Source organism: Echinops telfairi, unplaced genomic scaffold, assembly GCF_000313985.2.
Source record: "Echinops telfairi isolate 266 unplaced genomic scaffold, ASM31398v2 ScPeMD7_3533;HRSCAF=4204_1, whole genome shotgun sequence".
Lineage (NCBI taxonomy): Eukaryota > Metazoa > Chordata > Mammalia > Afrosoricida > Tenrecidae > Echinops > Echinops telfairi.
This window is the reverse complement of record NW_022107432.1, coordinates 31,564,301-31,569,500: the sequence shown is the minus strand read 5'-3', so window position 1 is coordinate 31,569,500 and position 5,200 is coordinate 31,564,301. Positions and strand designations below refer to the sequence as shown.

Here is a 5,200-nt window from a genome sequence, read left to right as displayed (position 1 = left end):
TTCAAGTTGCTATCTGTACCAATGTACATCCTCTGGTCTAGCCAGATTTGCAAGGCAGAATTGGGATCATGATATTGGGGGGGAGACAGCTGATATTCTTGATGACCTCCAAGTGTACAGTCATTCTCAAGCAGCTAAATCTGGCATACATTTGGGGGAGACAGCTTGAGAGAAATCCTTCTGTTCCCATAGCTCCTGATCATTTCAAAGTGAGGGCAAATGTATATAACAGTAAAGGGCAAGTTCAAGTTGTCCATAAGTCAAGGTATGCCTTTGTGTTTAATGTAATTTATTTGTTTAATTCTAAATTAGTATCGTTTTTAATAATGATTTGACAACCAGTTTTCAGAATTCCCAAAAAGTTATCAATTGGTTCCCGGGAGCCAATGAAAGCTGCTATAGCTACTTATAAGTCATCAACTACTAGTTGAAAGTCTTCTCCTTCCCTGCCCAGGTCCCCTCATCTCAGTCCCAGGTGTGGTGTTTGATGGAGGCACCTATCCTTTGCATAGCTCTATTCCTTGAACATAAACTGTCTTAACCCTTAGCTGGAAAAAATTTTTGCCTCTTCAAGGTTGGTTTCTAACATCCCTTTAGTATTAAGCTGCATGACCTTTGGAATCCGTGGCTGGCAAGCAGCTGGAAGAGGAGAGATTTTTGTAGCTGGGTCTTCTCTGAGAGCTTCTGGCATGAGTAAGATACACATTCCTTGAGCTACTCTTGTGCCCCGGGAGAAGAGGACCCCTTGAGGGAAAGTCTCTGTAGGGGACCCCACTCATCAGCCTGACTCCACTTGTCATAGCCTATGGACTCCTCCAGAGATGGTCTGGTGAATGAAGACTTGATTTTTGCCCTACTTTCCCCTCCATTTCTTTGGACACCTTCCATGGACCTGTGGTAGGTTCAAACCACTAGCTAGGCAGGACTCACAATTAACAGTGCCTTTGCCTGTCTAGTGACTCTTTCCAAAAGATGGCCCTACCTGGTTACCACACATTCCTCTTGACTTGTCAGAGGAATTTAAGTTGAAGTCTTCAGACTAAAGCAAAAGGCACCAAAGATAAAGATTTTCCTTTCTTCCTAACAACGGCAAAATCAGCTGTAGGGACATACGGAAGACAAAATGGGCCATGTGCCAACCCTCTCCTTGTTGAATAATCAGTAAGCAGGGATGATCTTGTGATTGATCCTATGGAAAAGTCTACAGAATAAGTACCCTGCCTAGGACCCATATTTTTCATTTTGTTTCAAACAAACAAAAAACTAGGATAATTATGTGTATCTTCATGCGCTAGTGTTTTTTTCTCTTCAAGATTCTGTAGCCACTCATGGTTGGGGGTTTAATGGGAGCCGGGGATGATGGAGAGTGATTTATGCTGCTGAGGATCAGAGACAGGTCTCCTGGACCTTAATTTCCTTTCTCTTACTGACTTCATTTCGATGCCAACTCATAGCGACCCTAGAGGACAGGCTAGAACCGACACTGTGAGCTTTCAAGACTGTAACTCTTTCCAGGCATAGAAAGCCCCAGCTTTCTCCCATGGAACGGCTGGCCACTTCGGACTGCTGACCTTACAGATTGCAGTCCAGCTTGCCTTCACTAAGAAGAGGAATATTTGGGGCATCAGGAGCACACAGGCATTACAGTCCTTAGTTCACAGCACATTTGACCATGGGGATTTCTGTTTAGCTTACTCCCTTTTACTTTGGTTTCCTCATTATAGGTATTCTAATAGGTTTGTCTACTCTTATATAAAACGTATAATGGTACAAATGTGTTTAATTACCTATGTAGAATTATGCTATAGGCATTATTTGTTTAGTTTTGCACCACTCTCGATAAACATGCCACTAGTTTTTTTATTTCCTCTCACCATAGTAAATGCTCGCCAAAAATTGAACAGAGAAACTTCTTTTCTCAGGCATACACACACACCCCTTATTTCTTTGTATTTATTTTGTTACTGAGAATATACACAGCAAAGCATATACCCATTCAACAGTTTCTACGTGTACAGTTTAGTGACATCAATTCCTTTCTTTGAGTTGTTCGACCTTTCTCGCCCTCTTTTGAATAGTTCTTCCCCTAGTGGTGTTAACAAACCCAGGGACAAGGGAACAAGTGATCCAAATTGGCGGTGAGTTGGGTGCAGGAATGCTTGGTAGGGCATGATCAAGGGTAATGTAACAAAGAAGAATTGCTGAAACACTGGTGGGGACTGAGCATGATAGTGGAACAGGAGGAAAGTCAAGGGAAATAGAGGAAAGAGCTGGGAGGCAAAGGACATTTTTTTTTGAAAGAAAAACTTATTTAATTAAAAACAAAAAACTAAAAAACAAGACACTGGGCTTTTCCAGAAGGGAATGAGAAATGGGTACCTGGCTCGGAAGAGGTGCAGTTAGTCCATTTGGGCCTTTGGTGTCCGGGTGGTGATTCTATCCTTCTCGATGATGTGGACAATGACTCCCATCCCGGACACTGCGTCCCAGGCCACAGCATTCAGCATGGCTTGGGAGATAGTTTCAAATAAGTGTTCTGGATCCATGTTGGTCTCCCAGAGGGACTCGCACATCCCATACATTTGCTCAGTGCAGGTGTCACTGACCACAAAGTTGTCAGTCACCATGGGGCAGCTGATGAGGTCCAGAGAGCAAATGAATGGCTTGAAGGACTTTGGGTCCAACCCAGCAATGACGGGCTCAGTGTAGTATGGGCCAAACCGTTTCTCATACAAGAGGTTGGCCACCATGCTCATGAGCGTGTAGGGCTTGATCTGCTGACCTTCTTTCAGCTCATAGAGATTCAGCTGGAATTTGAGGCACTGGACAACGGTCTGGATGTCCGTGGCGAGCCCTGGCAGGCCGATGTACAGACAGTCTCCCATGAGGAAGATCTTCTGGAAGTCTGTTGTCACCATCTAGGCCTGAATCCCGAAGCGCCTGTCCACCACGATGGCCACACAGTTCTTCCCTTTCATGGCCATGACGGCCCCGCCATTGTAGGACATAATCGACATGATTGCAGTGGAACAGAGCCCCTAGTCGCCGCCGCGATTCCAGCAAACCCGCTCAGGTCATCGCCGAGGCAAAGGACATTTATAGAGGTCTAGATAAAAACATGTGCATATGCAAATATATTTATATATGAGGATGGGGAAATAGATCTATGTGCACATATGTATAGGCTTAGTATTAAGGTAGCAGAAGGACATTTGGTCTCCACTCAAGTACTCACTCCCTCAATGCAAGAATACTTTCTTCTATTAAATTGGCATTCTATGATGCTCACCTTCCGAACACAACTGCTGAAGACAAAGCGGGTGAATAAGCAAATGTGGTGAAGAAAGCTGATGGTGCCCGGCTATCAAAAGATATAGCGTCTGGGGTCTTAAAAGCTTGAAGGTAAACAAGCAGCCATCTAGCTCAGAAGCAACAAAGCCCACATGGAAGAAGCACACAAGCCTGTGCGATCACAAGGTGTCAGAGGAATCAGGTATAAAGCATCATCAGAACAAAAAAATCTTACCATAGTGAATGATGGGGGGAGTGCGGAGTGGAGACCCAAAGCCCATTTGTAGGCCACTGGAGATCCCCTTGCAGAGGGGTCTTGGGGAGAAGATGAGCCAATCAGGGTGCAATGTAGCAATGATGAAAAATACAACTTTCCTCTAGTCCCTAAATGCTTCCTCCCCACCCCCACTATCATGATCCAAATTCTACCTTGCAAGTCTGGCTAGACCAGAGGATGTACACTGGTACAGATGGGAACTGGAAACACAGGGAATCCAGGGCGGATAATCCCTTCAGGACCAGTGGTGTGAGTGGCGATACCGGGAGTGTACACGGAGAGTGGGTTGGAAAGGGGGAACTGATAACAGGATCTACATGTGACCTCCTCCCTGGGGGACGGACAACAGAAAAGTGGGTGAAGGGAGACGTCGGACAGGGCAAGATATGACAAAATAATAATTTATAAATTATCAAAGGCTCGTGAGGGAGGGGGAAGTGGGGAGAGAGGGGAAAAAATGAGGACCTGATGCCAGGGGCTTAAGTGGAAAGCAAATGTTTTGAGAATGATGAAGGCAATGAATGTACAAATGTGCTTTACACAATTGATGTATGTATGGATTAAAAAAAAAGAATAGTTCTTCCCTCACTGCCATAAACTCAGTGTCTCGTGAGCCTCAAAATTATGAGCTGTTGTCAGCTTGATCCCCCATCGATCGCTCTTTAAAGCACATAATGCTCACGGCAGACCTTTCTCACTAGTCAAGCTACCTGATTGTATTTAAGAAGACTTCAGGGGATATTTTTGGTTTGAGGTTTAAAGATAATTTCAACACTAGTTTCAGGGGCTCACCCACCCTCCAGGGCTCCACAAAATCTAAAGAACATGAGAATTTTAAATTCTACTCTGCACTTTTCTCCTTTTGATCAGGATTCTTCCATTACATCTTTGATCAAAATATTCAGTAATAGCAGCTAGGTGCCATTCAGTTCTTCTAGTTTCAAGGCAAAGAAAGCAGCTGTTCATAGAGACAACAAGCCAGAGGTTCAATATGCTTCTCCTGTTCCTGACTTTCCTTCATCCTCTGCTTTTCCAAGTGAATACTCACCAATTGGTGTGCCTTGGATGGCTGCTTGTAAGCTTTTAAGATTCTACTTCTATGCACCAAACTAGGAGGTAGAAGCACCAAATACGTGGTTAAATCAATAAACTGGATACCAATGAACCATTGCCCCAAATCTTCAAATGAAGGAATCAAATTCCACAAAGTAGTTGGTTACACATAAGCAGACTCAGTATCTACTCATGTTTATTATTATTGTAAATATACCACATAATGATCGTTTCAACTTTTTTTTCAATTCAACTTTTTATAGGTTAAAAACATATTGACCGCAATTATCATTGGCCATGTAGTGATTTTGCAGTCAATGTGATTTTCCCATTAGTGCTCACCAGCCTTCTCCCCTACCCTCCTACCCGTTGTTGTTATTAGATGCCGTTATACCAGTTCTCACTCAAAGCCTTCCTATATACAACAGAATGATACACTGCCCAGTCCTGTGCCATCATCACAATTGTTGTTATGTTTGGGTCCATTGTTGCAGCCTCTGTGTCAATCCATCTTGTTGATGGTCTTCTTTTTCACTGCCCCTCTACATTACCAAGTATGATGTCCTTTTCCAGGGACTG

General features: G+C 43.7%; 1 pseudogene; it reads right to left on the bottom strand.

The window, feature by feature from the left end:
- Positions 1–2,399: 2,399 nt before the first annotated feature.
- On the bottom strand, positions 2,400–3,017 carry LOC101655898 (annotated as a pseudogene).
- Positions 3,018–5,200: the final 2,183 nt, after the last annotated feature.